The sequence below is a fragment of the Anopheles gambiae genome, chromosome 2, assembly GCF_943734735.2.
Source record: "Anopheles gambiae chromosome 2, idAnoGambNW_F1_1, whole genome shotgun sequence".
In the NCBI taxonomy this organism is placed as follows: Eukaryota; Metazoa; Arthropoda; class Insecta; order Diptera; family Culicidae; genus Anopheles; species Anopheles gambiae.
In genome coordinates this window covers 40,115,749-40,140,377 of record NC_064601.1, presented here as the reverse complement: position 1 = coordinate 40,140,377, position 24,629 = coordinate 40,115,749, and the positions used below count along the sequence as shown (strand labels likewise).

The following is a 24,629-nucleotide window of genomic DNA, read 5'->3' as shown; positions in this document are numbered from 1 at the left end:
GCTTGGCCAAATTGTGTGGGCTACACTATCAATTTTCATTAACGACACTGATCCGGTTTCGCAGTCCGGTATGGTGTCAAACGGGATGACTGTGTGGTTTGGTGCGAGAGGTGTTTGAAGTCTTGCCGCATATTCGTCCCCTTGGTAGCTCAGCCCGATGCGGAGGCTGACTGCATTGACGGTGGTAATTGAGGACTGGCCGGTTGGAGTTTTCTTTGTTTTAGCATAGTGAATTGTGCAACTCTGCTTCTGGTGCTCTACTTTCTACTCTGCACTATCAAGCTTATGGAGCTTCAACGTGGTTGCATATGTAAGCTGGTTGTTTTTGTATTGTATTACATTTTCAAATACAAATGTGTTAAGCTGTTATTCTTATTAGTTATTCGTTATTCTTATTGAAACGTTTACTTCTGCTGTCATTTGAGGCCAAAAAATCAAAAGCATGATAAGATATTACCTACGGAACTATTTAAAATGTTATGATTTTATAGTTTGAATATTTTTATGAACAAAAGCTTATGATTTATAGCAAATTGGACTGATTGAAATGTGACTAAAATTTATCCGAGTGTAAGAAATGTAAAGGAAAGTAAAAAAGATCCCTTATTAAATGTTCAAATTTAAAATCTCTTTTACACCGTTTAAGATAGTCGAAAAAAAACTAATCTACATAAAACCTTTTACGAGACTGAGAGCAGCTTTAATCTTGCATCTCAACTCACGATAGGATGAGTAAAACTGCACGACAAAATTAATCAGTATCTTTTGTCCTTACGGCCATTTTTTTGATATCGTTATCTTTTTTACTGTGTTTACCAAGGAACTTTATGTAAGTTCGGACAGATGATCTGTTCAGGTCAAACTACTAAAATGTTTGTGTAGTAAATGCAAATGTAATACAGTGAAATCGCTCTGAGGTGAATCTTCAAGGGACAGCCAGCTTAGAGAGATGTTCATGTTAAGGAAAACCTAAATAAGGTGTACCCTATGAAGTATCCTAGAAACTGCAGGAAACCCGAATACTGTTCACATCATAAATTTGATTGTCAAAAGTGCGGATTATAGAGCGAATACTGTATGGGTTTCGTTGCTAAATGCTAAAATAAAGAACATGAAGGAAGATTCCAATTTAGTAATGCTGAAAATAAGCTTTTGTTCGATTTATTTTATAAATATTTACAGATTTTACAAAAATCACTAAGTTGTTTTTTTCCTCTTTATTTGCTAATACTTCTTCTATATTGTTTCTTAAATTGATTTTGTCCCTTTCCTTATCGTATCCTACACACTATATTAGTATATATCTTATTATAATTTCATTTCCGTTAAAATTGCACTTTTCGCGTTCAGATTTCCTTAATAGCTGGCTGTGGGCGAGACATGTGTGTCCTATTGGGAGTCTAGTAAGAAACGCATGCTCACGGTGGTTGTTGTTTTTGAAAACATAAGGTGTTGTTGTGCTTTTAACTACTCGAAGATTGTTCTCCTTTATCTTCCACCATTTGTTTTGCCAGGTCTGAAAGATAGTGTTTTACAGGGTTTCCCACGATTTATTGGTTGGTTCTCATCAATTTTTGGTGGGTTCCCATATTTTTTTGGTGCGTTCCCATGATTTTTTGGTCGTTTCCCAGATTTTTTTGGTCCAATTGTATTGATATCCAATCAGAAAATACCAATAAATTATGGGAACGAACCAAAAATTTATGGGATACGACCAAAAAACCGTGGGAACACACCAAAAAATCATGGGAACTGACCAATAAATCGTGGGAAACCCTGTAAGCTCCAATCACCATTTCCTTTCTGGATAAAGAATCTTCTTAAAAATATCATTATATTTGGTGGAAATTGTTGCTATAATCATGGCAAGTGCTTCTGCTGAGATGTCCCAGATCCTGTTTTGCAGACTTGTGCCTCTTGTTGCAAATTTTGTCGGCAGCTACCAAGGTGAGCTTGTTGGAGGTAAATCCACCACCGACCAAATTTTCATTCTATGGTAGATCGTCCAGAAATTCCGAGAGCCCCAGATCCCTACGCACCACCATCGACTTCAAGGCGGCCTACGACATCATAGACCGGAATGAGCTATGGAGCATCATGCAGCGTTACCACTTCCCTGGGTAGTTGATCCGGCTGTTACAGGCCACCATGAATAGGGTGCAATGCAAGGTAAGAGTATCGAACTTGACGTCGGAATCGTTCGTATCTCACAGGGGTCTGAGACAAGGTGACGGACTCACCCTTCTGCTCTTCAACATCGCCCTGGAAGGTGTCATTCGAAATACAGGACTATACAACGACATCGATCGTCGTATTCGTGATACGATCCTCTACCGCTCTGTCCAATTTCTTGGCTTCGCGGATGACATCGACATCATCGGCAGGACAACATCAGCAGCGAAATCTGGAGACTCATTGTGCAGGGGAATCGTGCATGGTATGATGGTGATTTTGGTATTTACTGTTTTAAAGTTCCTTACACATTTTGCTTGCTATTACCGGTCTGATATCTTTTGGAATTTCATTTTACACCAATAAACTTTTCAGCTGTTTTGGTACTGTAGCCTGTTTCCATTACGTGATTGTTTTGCAATTAGCGATACTCGCTGTCCTGTCACCTCTATCAATGGAGTTTTGGCTCTTTCAATTAGCACATCAGCTGTTATGCCCTGCTCCAGACAGCGTCCAGCAGCTGTTACTATTGTGTGTGTGTGTGATGATGTGTGAGAAAGGAAGCAGCATGGTAAAGAGGAGCTAGAGATTTTTCAAATTTGTTTTTTATAGTTCAAATTTTTATAGACATTATTCCTATTCCATATAGGATTTTCGGAATAACCCGAGCATTAAAGATCCGTTGTTTGGTGTGGGCACAATGGCTGTTTTTTTTACTGGAAAAGTAATATCAGAAACGAATTAAATATATTTACTTCAACTAATATCACTTGGAATGCTTGTTGAAGTTTGTTCTTAGTCCAGTCGTCAGTTAGTTTGTATTATTATGCTTCAGGCTTTGGTATGCAAGGGAGAAATCGGTAAGTATGAATGGTAAGTTATTACGCAAAAAATTGCAGTTCAATCCAAAGGTAACCAAATGAACTTTTTTAAGAAACACGTTAAGAACAAAGTATGTTCATAGCAAACAATCGATCCTAACATTTTTGGACAATCCTAATTCCTTAGCGTATCTGTTACAATTACATTTTTCATGTGCCTTTTTGCTAGCAGAGTTTACATTTGAAATTCTGATTAGTTTCTCTCAGCAGCGTCAATTGTATGTGCAAATGATAAGCGATACAACGCAACATAGCGCTCCACCCATCCGGCATCGTTTGCTAGCTTTCGTCAATTATTTGTGGTTGCGCGAAAAGAAAAGCAAAGAGAAAAAAACAAAAGCTAAATCTCCAAGAAACCCACCTCTAGCGGAATCAACTCACGAGCTGCCTGTTCTCAGCCGGGCTTGCAATTGACAGCGCCCCGAGCGCATTCGTTGCGCAGCTGGGCAGCATGCGAAAGTAATGCGATAAACATTTGCTTCTGGCATCAAATTAACGTCATCCTGCGGCGTGCTACAAGTTTTGTGATGACAATACTCCATCCCTGCTCACGACCGGACGGACAATCAGACTAGGGTCCCCTCAATGTCACTCCCCACCCCACCCCTATCCAGCTCACTCAAGCTTAGCCGCGCACGCAAGGCACACAATCAAAAAAGGCAAACAATCAAACAGGCAAACAAACACATAGCAGCAGCAGCAGCAGACCAGTAGCACATCGAGGACATTTGATTTTCTCATTTCTTTTCGGTTTCTCTCGAGCGAAGAAGGGCGGTGCAGTGACAAACACAAAGTTTGTTGATTGTTTGGTGCGCTTTTCATTAACTTTCTGTTTTTGATTTTTCACGTGATGCGAAGGCAGCATCGTGTCATTGTCAGGGATGCGAATGTTTCGCGCGTCAACCCGTCATTTGTGCTGTGGCCAGGGGCACATTTAATAAATGTACCGTGCGTGCCGATCGGCCGTTAGGTTTGACAAGCGAAAAAAGATTGCAGTTGATTTGGCTACAAAAGGTGGCGAAGCAAAACGCTGAATGACATTGAAAGGCAGGAAGCAAAAAAAGCAAAAAATAACACTTATCGGAACAGCTGTTTCGCGCGATGAAATATCATCGCACAGCACGAACGCACGTGTTCCGAAGCCGATCGGTTTTTTGCCGAATGGTAGCCGAAGTGCCGATGTACAGTGTGTGGCAAAGGTTGTGGAACACCACACACGTAATGGGCATGGCTTGCTTACACGTGTTCGATGGAGACGCCCAGTGGTTTGTAACTAACGAAAAGCTCCGATCCATCGAAAAGCACATGGTAAATAAATTTTTCGTTGAGAAAATGTGGTTTCTAATAGATACTTATTTGGAGCAAATATTAGTTAATATTAACAATGTTAAATTTATTAGTTAACTTTGTTTGATACTTCATTTAATATGTTGCGTTGTCATGGTTTAAAAATAATAATTTGCCTTTTTATTTATTTATTTATTTATTAAAACTATTAACTAAATTAAGCATTTTATAGTGGCAAACAAAATCTTTGAATTGAATTGAATTGATTATACATGTTTTTATTAATTAAAATAAACATGGGCACACAATAAATTTAGTTCAAACGTTGTCATCACTGTGTCTGTTTACACGACACGCGTGTAACAGCAAAACCTCCATTCGAAAGCAGCATTCCTTGCCTTATTCGATGCCAGTTGCCAAACAACATCCGCATCCGGTGTTCGAGCGGCACCGTTTGTCCGGCACCCCGCCGCATGCCGCCAGCGCATTATCAACAGCACCCTATAAACATCGAAGCGATGTTTTTCGACTACCATTCTTTCTCTCACTCTCTCTCGCTCTAGTGCTGGCCGTTCCCATCGGCAAGATGCTGCACCTGCCTATTCCACAGTTAACGTTCCACTCATCAACGCATGAACGGTTGGTGCTGCGGATGGCGGGTCGGCTCAGTTGCCAACGGTCCTTCGTTCGATGCAGTCCCGTCTGCTTCTGATTTCTAATCAGCTTGGTTTGTGGGTGAGGCATGTGCGATCGTGTGCTGTGTGCTGCTGTGTTTCGTTGCTAATGTTGCGTATTTTTTGTTTTTTACGGCAAGGATTAGATATGAACCTCTGAGAGATTTGTTAAATTTTAATGGTTTTAGTGTGCAATTGAGTAGCTTCTTATTTCGATCGAAAGCAACTGTGTGCCAAAAAGCAACGCAGATAGAAAGGACGAAAAACGCAAAGCTTGTAAGATAAGTGGCACCACTTAAACCCACCCTGGTTGCTCCGGAACATTCGTAGTGGAAGCGACAAAAAAACCACATTTAAAAAGGGTAATCTCTCATTCGCAATTTTTGCTTCCGAACACCATCATTTGCTTTCAACTGGTTCATTTGCTGGTAAAGCATTTTCACGTGCCGCGCGCTATTTAGGGGGTAAATTGGATGCGGCTTTCCACGCGGCACTACTGTTGAAGATTCATGCTCAAGACGCTGTTGAAGTGGAAAGGCAATTGAATCCTGAGTTGAGTCTACAGGCTTCCTTACGGCCTTTTTTACTGTCACCCGACCAGCATCGGTTTATTGCACATTTAATCGGCGTCCACCCCCTTCCCTCCCCGGACCAAAGGAGCGCGTGCCAATTAATCATTCTTCGGCATCGTTCAATCGAGCATCGTGCTGTGCGAGCTGTGAGTGAATGGAAGTGATTGAAACAGAGCGTGTACCGATAAAACGGAATCGTTAGCCAAGGGAGAAAAGAAAAAAAAACTTAACCAGAATCATTCCATCACGATGGCTCGTTCTTTTTTGTCCAGCGTGGGATCGAGGAATCGTGAGTGACTGTGTGCGTGTGTGTGTGTGTGTGTAGTGTGCGAGAGGATAAATAATGATGATGGTGGAATGCTGACACGGTGCAAATAAAAGAAGGAATTTGGCGCCCACCCTTCCACCTAATTTGTCATCCGTGGGATATGGCTTAGGGGAGAAGGAAGCGGTGTGATGCCAAAAAGGAGTGAAAATTGTCGTTCATCCCCTTCTCCCAAAAAAAAAGAGGCAAACCACCGTGCAACAAACAGTGATCATCGTGTTTCTTGCGCAAAAGAGGGAGGGAAAAACAGCGAAAGACGATGGTTGGGTGCCGTTTGTCGGCGGCGGCGGCGAAACGACACGAGTGTGGTGTGTCCATAAACCAAACGAGTGGCCACGGCCGGAACGGGTTTCAATGGGTTCTAAAAATAAGTCACGATTTCGAGCATCCGTAAATTATGCACCCATCAAACATTACTACTCACACAGGCCGTCCCGGTGGTGGTGGTGGTAGTGGTGTTTTGGTGCGTTATCATTATTATGATTATTTTTATTACACCCATTGCGTTCGTATGGGGGGGTTTTTTTAACCCGATTTTCCTCCAGCTCGGCCAAACTTTTAATGATGATACGTTTGTATTGGTGTGTATGTGTGTGTGTGTGTGATATGATTAATTAATTTCCGCCCCGAGATGCATTAACCACGCATCAACGAACCGGATAGCGAATGGGGGAAAAACAGCCTTGGCGCCTAAAGTTAGATAATTTATAGCGTTTCGCACGCGTGTGTGTGTGCGTGTGCTCGCGCAAAAGGCGTACAAATTATTAAATACACGAGATTTTCCAGTTTACTTGCAGCGTGTCAGAGTGGAGGAGAGGGGAAAAACATCACCCGCAAACAAAAGAGGCAGATACAAAAAAAAAACATCCCGAGCAGCAACACAAAAAAAGGAAACAAATCAACACCAAAGCAACAGAAAAACAGATGTGAAAAATGAGTGTGTGCTGTGTGCGTGTCCATAACACCTTCCACGAATGGACCAACGGGCATTAATGTGCATTTATGTGTGTGTGTGTGTGTGTGTGTGTGTGTGTATGATGATGACGAGTATGTCTAATCTGTTGCCAGCGGAGGGCAAAGATTAATATTTTCCACTCTCGTGGAAATCCCTACGAAACCAAAAAAAAAAAAGAAAAAAAAACCGTGTAACAACTCCGCTTGTTTGCGTGCGTGTGTGTATGTGTGAGTGTGTGTAGTGAAGAGAAAACGGGTGGTGAGTGAAAAACAACCCCTCCCTGCGCCTCGCTAAGTTTAATGACAGGCGGGCGTTGCTGAGGCCCCGCGACTTTGCATCCATTCCGCGGCGCGTTGGACGTCGGCTGTTACTAAAAAACGAGGTAATGACTGATGGGGGGCAATTTGGTTGTTGGAAATAAATAATCATAACGCTTGCGGGCTTCAGTTTTGCACTATGGGAGCGATGGAGAAAGAGGGGAGGGATGGGGGAAGGGAGTGGTCGGTCAAACTGACTTTTATGAGCGGTTTGCATCGGTTACTGAATGGCGTGCAGGAAGCGTTGCTTCAGGGTGCAATCGGTTGACCCGTCGATATGTGGAGATTGGCAAGCCGCGTGTGTGTATTGGTTTTAGGCGTGATGGAGAAGCGAATAGTAATGGATGGAGGAGCAGGGAAGAATTGGACATGGATGTTGCAAATGCAAATCAAAATGTTAACCAACGGTGGTGCGGCGAATGATCTTGTCCATTGACCGCAAATGGGAGAAATACATTAAAGAGCTGTCCAGAAATAGCGTCACTGACGCAAAACAGTGACTGGCCTTTGCAAGTGTATATGCCGATGGGAAAGGTAAATGTGTTACGTGTGTAAAATGATGAAGTATTGTCAATTTAGATCATTTTGCTTTGACTGTGCGTTTGGCAATCGTTTAAGGCTTGCCATAAGCCGTTAGTGGATTTGGTTATTTATACCATAAATTTTAGTACATTTAGAACAGCTTGTCTCTTTTGGAATGGTTTCTGTGGCTGCAAAACAGTTAATAACCCTTTAATTTAAAATCCTTTTAAACTTAGAAAGCTTAAATTGCACCCTGTCTTAGCTGAAGTACTTATGAATTGGTAAATTTTTCATACCTAATTAACAACTGCATTTCGACAATTATGAGGAAACGATCATGCGTCTCAAAACCGTTTTCATCTTAGCTAATCCCATTGAATAGAGTCTTAATATTTGCATTGAAAATTCGTTCAATTGCTTGTGTTAGACGTTCTTCACCATATGCTGATTTGACTAGAACAGGGGTCTCCAAACTAAGGCCCGCGGGCCGCATGCGGCCCTCAAGAGCTTATAATGCGGCCCACGATGACTTTGCCAGAGTTAATATAAATATTACGTTATTATGACTTTTTCAAATAGAATGTTATTTTTTACTTTTCTCAGACAAAAATCAAGCTTTGGTAACTCGAAGTTGTACAAGTATCGTTAGTATTTTGTTATAAAAACGAGATTTAAACGTTCAATCATCATTTAAAGGTAGCGTCAAATGGCCCTTAACATAGTTATTTTTGAACCAATGCGGCCCGCGAGCTGAAAAGTTTGGAGGCCCCTGGACTAGAACAATTCAATCAATTTACGAGACCAAACATGTTCACCTTATGTTCACTAGAGGCTAGTTTGGATATTGTTTTGTGTGGAGTGTTAACATTATTTAATCAGCCAAATGGTAAAAAAATCATATAAAAATAAGTTTAAATCTTAGGGTGGTTCCTCTAGCTGCTAAGCTCTTTCTGAGCTTTTTTTTGCTTTCTTGTTCGCGCTGCCCTTTAGTTGTTCGAACAGTTTTGCAAGGTGTGCAGGTCATGATTTTTACCACTAAGTTCCATTAATAGCTCATCTGGCGCAATGTATTTAGCGAATGGACCCTTCATTTTCAATTTCCAATTGCCATTAATGAGTTTTGAACAAACTACTGCTAGTTTGGCGAGTTATTGAGTTACTGCTGTTTTCCAGAACTTTGGAGCTGTACCGTTGCTACCTGTCCTTTGCCCCACATGGGCACATCTACTAGCACTCAACGTACCTAATTACTCTGGCATTTTCTTCCACATCTCATCGAGTTCATGGTCCTGATATGACGATGTCTGACGATACTGACAGATTTTACCACCTGCAATAATCCCAAGATTGAAGATTATTTTTTGCTATCGAAACCCAAACAACCCATCGTAACATATCATAATTTGCGCTTAAAATACAAGGGTGAAGAATGTTATTGCACATTTTGCCCACTGAGTGAGCAGCAGTTCTTGGAAAATATGCGCCACATTGGTTGTTCCTGAATGTGGACGATAAAGAGTTTTCGGTAAAGTTTGTGCAAGAAGACTATGAGTTTTTGCTGAAGTTTGTGTAAGACTACATTCGTCCTTTCTTTTGCGGGATGAATATGTTCACTGCTGCATTCATTATGCATCATGAAACAATTACTGAGGAAGTAATGAAAAACAGGAATATTAGTAAAAACAATCACCATTACCATTTCAGTTGTTTAAACTTGCAGTTTATTTTATCTCCTCTTTAACCAATTTCTTGTTATCGATTTCAATGGCCAATTGACTAACAGTTCTTTTACAAACTTGTTCTTGTCAGCAAACAATGCTGTAGTTGCTTGAATAAAATTGTTCAAAATCAAAAATGATGCATAAACAGCAAATAATATTCCTGGTTCTATTTTTTGTATCATACTGCGCTTTAGATTTTATTGAAAGAAGGACCAAACTTAGACAACACGTTACCACTTTATATTCATAAATTGATGCAGCCCTTAAGGCATCGTATATGTTATTTAAACAAATTATTATTGTTATTATTACTTTAATATTATTGTACGCCATGCTGGTCTACATAACTTAATATGAGTGACCTATTACAATTACAATAACACATTTTACAAGAACTGATTAGAACAATAAATGGGTAAATAAAAGCTTCACTTGTCAGTATAAGCTGCGCAACGTTTGTTTCATTATATTTAAATGATGTTAACAGTACAATGCGAGTGGATCATTCCTTAAAGTGGATCATTAGAACCAAAAACCGTAGTCCAACATTCAGTAATAAACAAGGAATCTGGCAATAGCTTAATACTAGCTGCCAGAAAATTAACCTGTAAACGGGACGTCAATGTTATCGCTGATCAACTTATATATAAAAGTACACTGCGCCGTTATTCGTCTATGTTTCAGTGATACTGACCCGTATAAAAGACACCTAGCACGATACGAAGAGTAAACAGACTCACAAAACCATGATAAACGGTGAAGAGAGCGTGAAAATATGGCATAATATTGTATTCGTGGCATAATGTAGAATGCGTGATCAATGACACTATTGAAAATCCACTTCAAACGACAAGCATATAGCATTTTGATGAAGAGTTTGATGTAAAAAGGGAACCTATAGTGTTTTTTTTAACCAAGAATTTTTACTACAGTTTTACGTCCCCCTTTTGTCGCATTTGGGTCAACAGTGATGTGATGGTTGAATAGAAAGCATCGATTGCCTTCCGTCTATCTCTATGGATAGAGTTTTTTCACTTCAATTTATGTTTTTCATTGCGTAAACAAACTGAACCGTACATTAAAGAAAACACTAGCAAAGGAGCATTATAAAAATCCTGTAAAATAAATCCGTCGAAAACCAAAACATGCACATGCTGATCGATTCGTGTTGTGCTAAAAAAAGCATACAAAAAGGGTGCTACAAAACTAAAAGCTTTTCTCGGAACGAAGGATTTTGTGTGCTATTTTGGTGGATTGTTTAAACATGCAGGAAATAAATCCATAGCGATACCATGGCGTAAGCACTACTGGATGCGCTCGAGGGCATTGGCGAACGTTTTGAATGGCACGAGCGACCTATATATACGGCGCTAAAGTGGCTTAAGGCTCAAGTTCAAGATCGTCCGAAACGTTATAGCCAATTATGTACTGGTATACTTGGTTTAAAAAAAGATTCAAAAGCTTGCCGCATACACTTTTTACTTGGTTCGTTTACTCGCTGCTCAAAAGTCCATGTTCCTTTCTACACAAACATCCAAGGAAAAATACAAAAAAAAAATAGCCTATGCTGTGGACTTGGTTTACATCCTAAACATTTTCATGGTTCGCTAACCACGTTTATGTAATCAGTTAGTGGCCATCAGCAGGCTTTTTGTTGAGCGCAAGTCACCTTAAAAATTACTATAGGGCGGTGCTTGAGAGAAAATGCGTCTCCAGTCCCATGTGGGGTCCATTACGCTTATTAAATAAGGTAAGAAGCTTTAATAGCTTTTCGAGCGTTATACTTTGCACATGACAAATTAACAACCGAAAATATTCACCGAACCGTGTTGCATGTTCTTAACGAAACAAAGAGCACTAATGTGTTTTCGAATTATTGTGATTGAAACCAAATGTTCTGCAAATTATCACGATTAAGTTTTCGATATCTAAGCTGTTTACTCACCACAACACATCGTGTTTTATAGTATAGCAGAGATTGTACACTGGACGATCTATGTTTCAATCGTAGTGAGATATAAATAATGTCTCTCAAATGACATACACCGCCACGGGAAGGAAGTATCTATTTAATTCTAGAAAGCGCTTTGCATCTACGTCCATTCCATGAAAAGGCTGTGCTGTATCATAGTAATATTTTACAGCATTCGCTGCAAAATAGCAAACAAAACTGCGATTCTTCTTCCAGCCACCAGACAGTCGCAAACAGTATCCTAGAAACGGAGCAAAACATTCACGAGAAAAAGGACCGACCAAAGTGGCACAATGCCTTTTGAAGATATGCCGGAGTCTTTGCCGCTCTAAGCTCGTTGGAATGGTACTTGAAAAGCAAACGAAAAAAATAGATATTTGCCACTGTGCCAAGTCGTGTCTTAGATTGAATCGACAAAAAAAAGAAATACTACCATCTAAATACGGGCAGAATCGATGATGGCCTTCAACACGGAGGCCCCAGTCTCACGGCCACTGATTAACGGCGAGTGTGTGGTGAAGGTTAGCAAAATAGGCATTTAGGAAACCCGCGTGAAGATTCCTTCCCCATCGACCACAGGACGGCCACGTTACTACTTTCACTAATTAGCGGTACGCTTGCACTAGGCTGCCGGAATCACCATTTCACCAGCACGTGGCGAAAGTTGGCGGAGTTCGAGGAAAATCACATTAGAGAGCAAACCGAGAGTGTTTGCTTGCCCAGCCGGTGGTGTATGTTGTATTCCCCCAGCCCAGCAGTGTCGTTCGCCGAGATTCTCGCCAATGATTTTGGTCTGTAATTTTATTACCGGCAAATCGCTAACCAAGGGGGGGGGGGGGGCAGAATGTGTTGATCGAAATTACATTTTACTCACCGTGTGACAGTTGAGCGACATCTGCTGAAGGCACGCTGCTGTGTTCGATTGTCAGGGTTTGCCTGTCAGATGAAAGCTCGTTTCCTTCCGCCTATGCTTTTGCGTTTGTTTGCCGAAAGGCATTCGTACAATTTGTCCAAGGAATGCTTTGATTTCGGTAGGGTTTTTCACGCTGGCGCGGTGTCGGTACGGGTTTTTCCTTCCAACTAATTCGCCGAATTGCTCGAATTTGCTACCGTAGAAGGGCGGCGGCCGGTTAAGTTGGGTTCCGCTTCTAATCACACACTCGTACTTGCAGGTGGGCACACATTGACAGCAAACATAATATCCAGTATCAAAAGGTTTCGGGCGATGTTATTGAAGGGTAAAGACAATATTAGGTTTCATTATTGGGACGCCACTGGCACACGGTGAAGATTGTTGTGACGAACAGATTATTAATAGCACAGCAATCGCAAGATTCCATTTTCTTCCCACACGTGTCCACCCGGGCGGACCTCTTTAAGTCGATAGACAACTTCATTGTTTCCGTTTCGTTGGTGGTTAGCCTTTTGACATAAAAATTAATTATGCACACGCGCGCGCGCCACCTTTCCCGCGTTCGAGTGGAATCGAGAGCCTTTTCGCACCTCGTCTACAACCTAGTGTCGTCCTGTTGCTGCGCTTTCTCTCTCTCTATCTCTATCTCTATCTCTCGGACGCATTTCTTCGAAATTTGCCACCCTTTTCAAAGAAAGCTAGCTGGCACCTGTCGTGTCGTGTTTTGCGGGAAGCTTTTGTCAAGGAGTTGAGCTCACCCGTCGCTTAATGAATTATTAATGTAGTAAGCGCACACGGGTACGGTGCCCGACTTGGCATGTCGTTTAGTGGTACACGGGTAAACATGTTCATAACGCGAGCGACACATATATGCCCTTCCGCCCTGTACAGGGAGGTGGTCCGGAATTTGCATATTAAAATGTTCAAAGCAAGATGAGCCTGTAGTAATGCAACGTTTATGAGTAGCGGCTTTACACCCGTCGCAGCGCAGTACCGTTTTGCCGGCTTGCCGTCTCTGGGGTCTTTAGGGGCGACCCGTGATGTAATTACTGTGCTGAGCTCATTCAATAATGAATCCTTATTTGTACACTTACCTCCTACTCACAAATACACAAACTAGTGTGCCACCTACGCAGGGAGGGAAATACGTTGTTATCGATTGTTGACGTTGTTACGCTTATGTCTAGCATCGTTGGTACATTGTGTTGCTATTTCGCAAATGAACCCATAATTTCCATAATCGTGCCATGGGTTGCTAATTTTCAGCCCAGTTTTCCCTCCGGATTTTCTTGTTAAAGCTGACTTTGATCAATTGACTCATCTATCGGGGATTTTACTGTACAGATTAGTGATGGGTAAAGTTGGCAAAAATCCGGAATCGACTCCGATCCGACTCCGATAAATTCGGAATCGACTCGGGAATGTAGGTTCGCGCTGCAATATCCGGAGTCGTTCGAAATCGTCCGGAGTCGCCAGGATTCCCCCGGAGTCGGAGTCATCCGGAGTCATCGGAGTCGTTCGGAGTCGTTCGGAGTCGTTCGGAGTCGGAGTCGTCCGTAGTCGTTCGGAGTCATCGGAGTCGTTCGGAATCGTCCGGAGTTGTTCCGAGTCGTTCGACTCTAGACGACTCCGAACGACTCCGACTCTGGCGATTCCGGACGACTCCAAACGACTCCGGAAGACTCCGAACGACTCCGGGCGACTCCGGATGATTCTGGAAGACTCCGGGCGACTCCGGACGACTCAGAATCGACTCCGACTCCGGGCGGATCTAGTGGTTCCATTTTGCCGGAGTCAGAATCGAACTAACAATAGTCGGAGTCGGATCGAAGTCGTGGGTGCGCTTCATACAGCACATCACTAGTACAGATTGATTTCGATTGGTATAGTATGAGAGAGCCATTTATCTGAAATTGGACTGAATTTTTACTGTACATTCGTTATGTATGATGGTAATTTGTTTCTCTGAAGTTTAAATTGAATCATTTTCGCTTTTTCATCACTAATACCGAATTGAAAAAGTCATAGCTAATGAAGTTACAATTAGCAATGAATGACGCAATATGTAATATAATAATAATATTCAAAAACTTGTTCCGATTTATAGTGTTGCTGATATTGTTTTGGAAATAGGTAATTAAATAAGTTTTTTTGTAGACAATTTTATGTTTCTTATTTTTTAATCCTCTAAAATAGTTTAAGCTGGATAATTTGATACGTTGAATTTGCAGATTTCCATCCCATTGCTAATTAGTACAACAATAAAATCCAGCTTAAAATCCACCATAATCGTTTAAGCTGAATAATTTGATACGTCGAATTGGCAATTTTCCAGCCCACTGTTAATCAATACAACAATAAAATTACTATGAACAAGTGAAATTTCCATTCGGAGAAAGATATGCTGTTTGATACTTAAAATGCCTTCCTCTAATTGATTTTGTTTCTACGAATGCTATCGCCATTAATCTGCTGTCTGAGAAGCGAACATTATTTACAATTGTATCTTTCTTTCAAACCAGTAAGAATGATTAATCCACAATTATCATTCTTTCCGCACCTTTTTAATCCGCACTTTTCACAACCAAATTCATGAGTTGAAACGGTGTTTGATCAAAAGTAGTGAAACATATTTAATATTTTCATTTCATTTCTGCGTTTTTATGGGCTATGGATGGTTTAACAAAAAAGTACATCTATTTGTAAAAAACTAAAATAAACATAACGAGTGGAAGCGGACGATGATTCTGCGAGGAAACGAGGGAATATAAGGTGAGGGAAAGCATGGGATCGAAGAAGCACCCTAAATGCGGCAAGGGAAGAATTGAAATCAAACAGATAGTTTGATGGCAGATAGTGCATTGATCGTACTAAAGCTGACAGAATGCATGTCAAATTCATCAGAAGGAGTAGATGACAAGGCGTTGCTTGGGGAAAAGGAACTAGTGTCGATAGGATCAACGAAGATGGAGCAGAAGTGAGTTGCGTTAAAGGGAATAAATATCAGAAGGATCAGATAGAGGAGGGGATGGAAGAGGATTTTCGATGGGCATTGTAGAAGTGCCATACAGAGGAGGGATATCTGGGAAAACGTGACTGCAGTCTGGCGACATACGATGTGTATTGAGCGCTCGCCTTTTGTCCGTCTTTAATGAGTGCCAGGCTCTGTTATGCCAAATAGGGTGACGCGGAGGTTTTAGGATAGGATAACAGTGCGGGAAGGAAGAGGAAACTATGGAATTAAAGGAGGATAATGCAATGTCTAGGGAAGGTGATAAATTCCAATCTTTTTTTTTTGTAATATTGGCTTTCTTCGTAAACCGTGAAAATGTATCAAATACAATAATCAATTCATGAACTGAGGCAAATATTTAAAGTGTTAAAAACACACATTCGATCATCCGCACTCAATCAAGTTGCTGAAAAAAGTATATCGATTAAGCAACAGTAAATGGTGAAAATATTTTACATTTTGTTGTATTAATCAGTTTTGTTTTCCTACCATTCTGATACTAATCCTTTCATGGTCAGGAACAGTAATCCTATCTCCGCTCTAAGCGGGTTTCTCTAAGCGGAGTGCCTGGAGTGTACAGCTTTACAGAGTTGATAGGTACTGGAGAGTGGAGGTTTGTTTTAGTTCAGCGTAACTTTTTGATCCACACATTTACAGTGATTGCAATTTAATAGTTTGAATACTTTGAGCGTAATTTTCATTTTCAATAGTGCATCTGGCGGCGGCTTGCCCAACCATGTGGCCATGAAATTCTGAACTAAAATGGGTAATGTTTTTGTCTTTTTTAGTTAAACCGTGCGAGAAAAGTTGTTTTTTATTGAGGTTTGCGTACACAGCCAATATCTTTATTTGCGAATATTTTCCCCAAACTCTATAAAATATAGAGGTCAAGTCATTGAATACATTTGATCAAAATCGTGGGAAAGTTTTGACAGTTTAGATAAAAACATTAAATCGTTTCATCAAAGCATTGACATGCAATGGTTTAGTTGTGTTATATGCAATGTTCTGGATGCATTTTCAGTATTTTTTTACAACGTTTGTGCATTTATTTTATAATCAAAAAGTTAAAATAATAAAAATAGTTAAAGTTAAGTTGAGTAAAAACTAATGTGCACCTCAAGATAATAAAAGCTAAGAGGTTAAAAGGATTGCGGTTGTTTTAAGTGATGAATTACTGATGAAACTACTCCACGCTACTTTCATGAGGAGGAAATGTATGTTTACACTAGATTTTGTACAATTGGCCCTAAAAGGTGTTTGGTTCAGTGCTGCAAAATGTCATGAGTATCACGAGATTTTCACCAACGAAAACAATGAACATATCCGTGGTAGCTAGATGTTCATTGCTGATGACGAGACTCAAACAGTTGGAGGATCAATCACATTATTGGTGACATTTTGATTAGAGCCCAACTCTTGGTCACTCACTTGGTCACGACATTTTTGTCGGCGATTATCACGACATTCTTGGAATGTACTTGGCGCGTGAGCTCAAGCAACAAAATGAGCATGCTTTCTCCCTCTATCTGTTTTGATTATCTGTCGGGTCAAACAGAGCGAGAAAACATGCTCATTTTGTTTCTTGGAACCATCCGCACGTACCACATATCTCCCAAGTGACTGACCAAGAGTTGGTTGCACACAATGTCACCAAGCATGTGATGGTCGCATCAACTGTTAGAGGCTCGCCTCTGATCATCACAGTAGAGCTCGTGACGCTGACATGATTTTGTTTCAGCCGGAATTTGTCATGACTATGTCAGTGACATTTTGCAAAACTGATCACAGCATAAAAAAGTCGTGACATAGTGACTGGCCAAGCGATGATCGCAAACATGTCAAGAGCATGTATTGGTCACACCAACCATTCTGAGTATCACCTTTGATTATCACAATTGAGTACGTGACGCTGATATGGATTTTGTTTCAGTCAGTTTTTTTTATGACATTGACAGTGACATTTTGCAGCACTGCTTCAACGTGTTTTTATTCGTTTTTTGTTTTATTTTATTATTTTCCATCAATTCTATGTAGTTTATGAAAAGACTCATGATTTTCTGATGAAACTACTCCACGCTACTTTCTTGAGGAGTAAATGAATATTTACACTAGGTTTTGTACAATTGGCCCTAAAAGATGCTTGGTTGTGTTCAAATGTCTGTAAACACTTTTTCATTCAATGATCGCTTTAGAGCTTGCGTGAAAGTGAACGTTATTGGGGAATTGAATTTCCTTTCTTTTGGTGTACAATAAGCCATACTCTGATTAATATTTAGTGAAATGCAGCAAAAAAAAAACAATAAATTTCAATTTAACTGGAGCTGTTACTCCAGCATCGAGCTACGCATTGACCTCTATATTATGTAGATTTGGCGGTATTTCTCTCGGCGTGTGAAAAGATTGAAATCAAAGATTTGTGAGATCCAGTGATGGAAAGAAAAAGATTTGATGAATTCTGCTATACTCCCCCTTGCTCAGTGAAAAAGTGTGTTGGCGGATATTTTCTAGCAGAATATGTGCTGTGAAAACACGACTATAGATAAACATGTTTTTGATACATTTAATCCATTCCAAGAAATTATTTACAAAATTTTAATTGGAAAATCATCACGACCTTTCCCTCGATGACCAACATACCTTCCACTCGCCGCCGCCAGATGCACTAGTGAAAAACAATTTTACAATAGCGATTACGCTCAATGTACCCGTGTCTTTACGTATGAGTTTTGCTGTAAAATGTTACCAACTAGGTATATCCATCTCAATATTAAATTGAGTTTTAACATAAGAATTATGAGTTTTGCATATTTTTACCCCAGAAAGGGCATCTGCCCATAGCCCCGCTCTTTGATCCCATTTATGAGTAACTTTGATGCTGAATGATCAGTGCACTCCTCGCAACAAACAGCATCCAAGAATACATTTTCTGTGCAACATACACCCTGCGTTTTGCCAGCAATAGGCAAAACGGGGGAAACTTTTCTCATAACTTTATCAAACAGTTGTAGTAAACCTGTCCGCTTCTTCGCACCGATTATAATCCGTGCGCAATAAAAACGTCAAAATTACACACGAAAGTTGATAAATGTTACCAACTTCTGAATCTTATTCTGCTCAATTTCCAAACACAAGTGTGTATGCCGAGCAACAAAAAAAAAGCAAAAAGTTCACCACACGACACCATCACCGTCGCACCGATTGTGTTTGTAAAAAGAGCTTCCACATATTCATACACGAATGTGTCGCAAACTTTGCGCAGTACAAAGCGCGGCACAATCACACAGCGTTCACAAAGCGTGTGGCATATAGAGGGAAGGATGCTCATTTTTTACTCATCTCTTCTTATGCGCTGCGGTGACGAGTGGCCGGAAGCTGTGGCCCTCAGTAGAAGCGAGTGTGTGTGTGTGTGTGTGTGTGTGTGTGAGAGAGTGTGCAATCATAACGAACAATTTATTACCTTCATCTCCGATATTACATTTCACGTTTACGGCTCGAGTGGGTGGGAGCGGCACTGTTTGTGTGTGCCAGTGTTCGCCCCTTGCAAGCGATCCTTGCCCTTATTTGTGTGGTATGGTTCAATGCTCAATTGAATGTGAACGAATGTGTTTTATCGGTGGTCGCTTTTTCTTCTCTCCGACCTTGTTGACATGGAAGGGAAACCAAAAGTCAATGATAGAAGATGGAAAATGGAATCGAAGCACAAATGGGTCACACACAAAGCTTAGGCAACACGGTAGCAAAGCACAAAAACAAAACAACAAAACAGAAAACAACAAAAGAGAAAAACACACACACGAATCAAACCTTCACTAAACTATCGAAATGGACGACCAGGCGCAAAATCAATTCCCTTATTGCTGCACGTGGTACAAGTGGCACCCGAGGAGGCGGGATGGGTGGTCCCGCTTCGCAGGATTAAACCGTTGTACGGCCGTTGTACAAGACGAATTCAATGCTGGGGTGAAGTGAGTCCTCCAGCCAAACAGTCGCCAGGCTTAAGGGAAGGGAAGAAAATTGTCAATAAAATACCATGTGTTCAATCGCTTCCGATCGATCGTAATGAATATCGTCGATGAGTGTGTCGTTGCGTTGCTGACGCCAGTGGATTGTGGTAAGCCGCAGCCATCGAGGTCGGGTGTGTCGGGTTTATTAACGTTTCTTTCCCATTTTTTTGTGAGTGTGTGGGGGGGAGGGAACATGTTCCAGCTCAATTTAAAGCTCTTCAACGTTACTTTAACCTAGTGCGATATAATACACCCGGCTGGTAATGGTGCTGGCATGTTTTAATGTTTGATTTTAGACGAACGCCAGAAGGCACGTACACCGACGCGTGGGATGATGCAAAAGTGTACGCAATGGAACGCTTTGACCGCTGTTGTTACCTCCTGCTGCTGTTTCTGGGTTTTAACGAAAGAAAGTCAGCATGCGTCTTGTCGGCGGTCTGCATTGACAACTTTATTAAACACACTTTTGTTGCTCTGCCCTCCCTGGCGAGCTACACACAGAGCTCACAAAAGCTTGAAACTTCTCTCCTGCACAACGGAACTGCTCACGTAACGGGCAAGTTCTGTCATAAAGCGACAAAGATGGGAAAGATTTTTTAGCGTCACAATCACTTGTCACAAGCAGAAACCCGTTTCGCTTGGCCTTGGACACTTTATTTAAAGCATCTCTCGGTGAAATGTGAAACAGCAGCGTGCTGCTTTTGCTGCTGTTGCCGAAAACGGTGTATTGAATAGTGAAAAAACCTCACGAGCAAGCTGCGTCATTAAGTATGCAACGCAGTGCCGCACGGTGGACCGGGGGCAAACTGACTATCCGCCCGGCAATAATCGAAAACCATCCTGACCGCGTGACGACTCGCCGTCATCTAACGCTGGTTGTGGGCGCACTTGATGGGCTCCGTAGCGTAGAGCATAATGAGGATGGAAAAGAATGCACTAATTATCTACAAAACCACGCTGGTTCGGTAGTGATGATCAAAGTTGAAGCATGGAGCGGAACGTGATTTTATTGTTCCCGTGTGCCCGTTTGCCCACGTAGTTTTGAAATTTACTTTGGCACCTTGCGCGTCGGGATGAATTAACGAGAATGAGTCGAAGCTTTCGTTCGTTCGGTTCATGCTTTGTTCGGGATGAAATATACTTTTCCCATAAAATATTATGCTATTTTGATTTCAGCATTTCTACTCAGTTCTACCTGGAAAACGGAGGAGTGGAATGTATTTGTTCGTGGTATTTGGTTGCACAAGCACATTAAACTATTGGAACCTGTGGAGCTACCGTGTGCAGTGGAAAGCTATGCGTAGGTCCTTTCTGTGAAAGTGTTTTTGGAAATTCAAGAATATGGCATACCGTTCGGAGAAATGGTCAGCCACATAATGGTAACATTTAATTAGATTTTCTATCGAAAAGCATAATAGTTGTTGTTGTGGCTTCTTTGTTTCGGAAAATTCAGGCCGGAAAGTGGTTCGGCTCGTTCATAAGCAGAATTGCGTTAACGTCTGTCTAACCTCGACTAAATAATTTAAGTCAATTCTGCAGGACACAAACATATTAGTTGAAAGCTAAGTAACGAAACACACAAAACATAATGCTTCCTGTTAAGTCTCTAAAGACTCATGCTAGTTTTGCCATTTAATAGTTTAAATTAAAACTAAAAATGTGGTTCCATTGCAAGGACTGATTTTCCGGATGATTGGTAAAAGAAGAGAATCTCCTTCCTTATTCTCGTAACGATGTAGGTAATTATTTAAATTATACAACGTAGACGACAATCAAATCAGCTCTTGGTGCGGGGCATCTTTGTACTACTACTAATATTTAGCGTCCTTGCTACGGGGGGACGGTCCATATGGGGTAAGAACTCACGACGGGCATGTTATTACGCCGTAAATAGTTAGCAAAAGGATCTCCGATCTACAACCTTAGTAGGGGATAAACTCCCCTGAAGACAGCGAAAGCTGTTAAACGAAATCATGATCATTCCATTCCGTTCATCCGTTCGATTGCAAAGTTGCTCTTGAAAATGGACTCACAGCTTCCCATTTTTAATCCAATACAGGCAGCTCCCACGCTTGGAGACTCTCACGAGGAAACTGTTTCACTACAGAAACTGTTGAATCGCCATTCCTTTCAACATAATTGAGTTCAAATTACTATTTCAACGGTACAAGCGCTTCACGCACAACATAACATGGCATAATTTTGTTCCACAATGTTCCTTTCGCTACCTTTACAATTTTTTTGTCAAAGTTATTAAAAAAATTAACCCACCTAAATGAGGAACGAAAAACTTTGATTAATTAAATCCCTCACTGGCGGTGTAGTAAGCAGCTTAATGAAAACTTTGCACAGAAGTTGTAAAACGCACGGTTCAAGTAACGCCGAGTAGCGGCAAGCGAAGGGTAACAAGTTTGGCTCCAGTTGTAGGTCGCCCTTTTGCAATAAACCCTGGAACCGAACGCGTAACGAGCTGCAATGAGAAAAAAGGATCAATTAAATATGCGTTAAAATTTGCAGCAGTTTCATTTCCACAAAAAGTAAAGACCGTTTTTGGGTGCTGCTACTGCTGGGACCGGGATGAAGGGGGGGTGGGGGGCGGTTGCTTTCCGTCGGTGCTGTTTGGTAGTATTTTAATATTTGTCCAGCACAAACATTTGCTATACCCGATCTTGCACACGTACTTGGAGCGGCACAGAATATGTGCCAAGGCGGGTCAGGGGGAAAAAGGGAGCAAAAGGTCGAAAGGTTGCAAAAGGGAAAGGTCATGCCAAATCCGGGCAAAAATCTTTCATTAACTTTTGCGGGTAAGGAACCTGCTCGAAACGCTACGCTCGCTAGTAGGCTTTGCCGGTTGGTAAATTCTTTGAGTTCAGTGCCAGTGCTTTAGCAAAGCCTATTTGGTCTAGTTTATCCTTTAAAGGGAGATGTTATCTCGCCCATTCTCTCTCTATTTCACTCTCACAGTCACTGTCTCTACAAAGTGCTGCCAATATCGTGAGGTGTGTCCTGGGAGCTTTTTGTTCTATTTTTACGCCACGCTCCGTTCCAATATCCACTAGGTTGCGTTTGTAAAGTTGGGGGAAAGGCGATTAACTTTCACCGTGCGTGCGGGGCGTAAAGTGTAGTGACGCAGGGCAAGGCAAACTTCTTGGTAGTCAGGGTGAATGACATGATTATGGCGCTGGCTGGACTGGTGGATGGTGCAGTGTTGTGTTTTCCTTTCGGTTTGTTGTTGGGTCCGAATTAAAGGTTGGTAACAACCCGGGACCGTGGGACCGTGTTTCACACGTCGAATAACACTGACCGAGCGTGTTAGTGCTTTCCATTAGGTGACACAACACTGTAGAAAACGAATGCGAACCCGTTTTGGATCTAAACAAACTACCACGGCATAGGTAAAGTGTGTTTAATTTGGATTTTCCTTTGTTTGGCTCCCCCTTTTTTCCCTGAGAGATGTTTGCTTATTTTTGGTCGCTTTTGTTGCATTATGGAATCAAACGGAAAGGCAGAAAAAGTGTAGCTAAATCTGTTTGCGTCTCAAATAAAAATCCCCTAGTTAACATTCCGTGGTTCCATCTTGTTTGCGAGCTCTTGTTTCCCGTGAGGATCCGTTGCAGTGTGTCCTTGTTTGTATGGTTTAGCGTCCATGAAATGTAATACTCTTCCAACCCTTTTTCGGTTATCATTTCTATGCGACTGCGTATTTTCTATTTTTAGTACAGATTTTTTGCACGCACTTTCGCGTGGCCTCATAAAGCCACGTGGCTACTTGTAATGGTTCAGGCTACTTTGATGGTTTTTGGTACTTCAGAAAAGAGAGAATAAAAGCTTTGTTGAGTCTGAATACAAAACCCAAGATAAAAGAAACAGGGAAATGTTGCAAAAAGTGTGTTTGATTCCGCCGAAGGATATTTAGTGAATGGGCATGTTATTACAGAAATTAAAATAGAGACCAAGTATGTTTCTATCACAAAACAATGATAATAAACTAGAACTTTCTAACCTAGAAGAGAACAAATTAACAAATTCACACGAAATTGCTAGGTTCTGTTCCTGCCAATTGCTAACCTGACCTGCTAACCTGCTGCTGTCTTCACTCCGTGCAGGTATCCGACAAGGTGGCACTTTCACCATCTTTTAGTTGCATCATGGCATACTTTGTTTTCTAGGAAGGAAACTGCTTCAATGTTTGCTTCAACCTTCTCTTATACGAGCTTGCCTTACCCAATTGACCATGCTGTGCGTTAGCAACGTTCAAAACGGGGCTTCTTGTCCCTGGTGGAGTAGGATACGCCCATGCCGTTTGAAGCGCTCGGTTCTCGGTTCTGTGAAATGAATGTTCATGGACATTATTTGATGATCAATGAATGTTGTGTATTTAAATAAAACCATACAGATTTTTCAGATGTTGTTGTTGCTGTTATATTGACAAATCTAGCCCTTATTTATTTGTTGTTCTCATGTTAGTTTTGTTTAATCATGCTACGTATGATTTCCCCAAAAATAAAATGTCCTCCAAACTAAAACTCTATATTTGCACTGCCTTCTGAAAAACTGGATTTATGTCCGTGACTGAAACGATCCTTGACGGTCCAAAAAATTTCATTTCATTTTCTCATCACTGTACCTAGATTTCACAAAGGCTGTCCTACTGATCGGGACATTTCAGATGGATCTATAATTGATTGAAACGATCCTTGAGGGAGTTTGATTTCACTCAACAATAGTCTCAATCCCTTGTAGGATGGCGATGGGAAGGAGTGCCGATGCCATATAACATTTATATTGACAATTTGAAGACGGATCCTCATCGAGTCCGGATGTCCGATTGTGTTTTGCTCTCCCTTCATCTCGACAAGGGTACTTCACACCAGCTTCAAACATTAAATCTGTCCTTGCGTGTGTGTGTGTGGGGAGGGGGGGGGAGATCTATTCCAATCACAATGTACAAAGTGGAAACAAATGTGAAATAAAATGAATGAAATAGTTCAAGTGTATTTGATCTTACAACTTTAATTGGTTTTCACAATTTCAATATAGAAAGGATTTAAAATCAAAACAATAGTATTCAATATTTTGAGTTCCACTTGTATAAGGTAAGTGGGCTAGTGTTTCCAACGTGTCTTATCCACATTCCCAACGCTGTAGCAGTAGGGACAATATAAAATTTAATAAAATGTGTCATGTCACACACTTCCATTTCGTCTGAACCGAACAGCACTTTAAATCGTCTCGAAACCATTAGACACCGTTTCCGGATGAACGTAGCTTCTCCTCTTGCACTTTGCTGCACGATTG

The 24,629-nt window shown here is 41.1% G+C and overlaps 1 protein-coding gene across 2 annotated transcripts in view; it reads left to right on the top strand.

The window, feature by feature from the left end:
- Positions 1-4,961: 4,961 nt before the first annotated feature.
- Positions 4,962-24,629, top strand: part of LOC1274295 (neuropeptide CCHamide-2 receptor) — a 43,123-nt gene continuing 23,455 nt past the window's right edge. The window contains exons 1-2 of one of the 2 annotated variants that reach the window (XM_061645255.1): positions 4,962-5,075; positions 6,698-7,248. The gene's annotated coding sequence lies outside the window, so the exon portion shown is untranslated. Of the gene's footprint in view, positions 5,085-6,697; positions 7,249-24,629 lie in introns of both variants that reach the window. The other variant, XM_061645256.1, reaches the window with a different exon arrangement.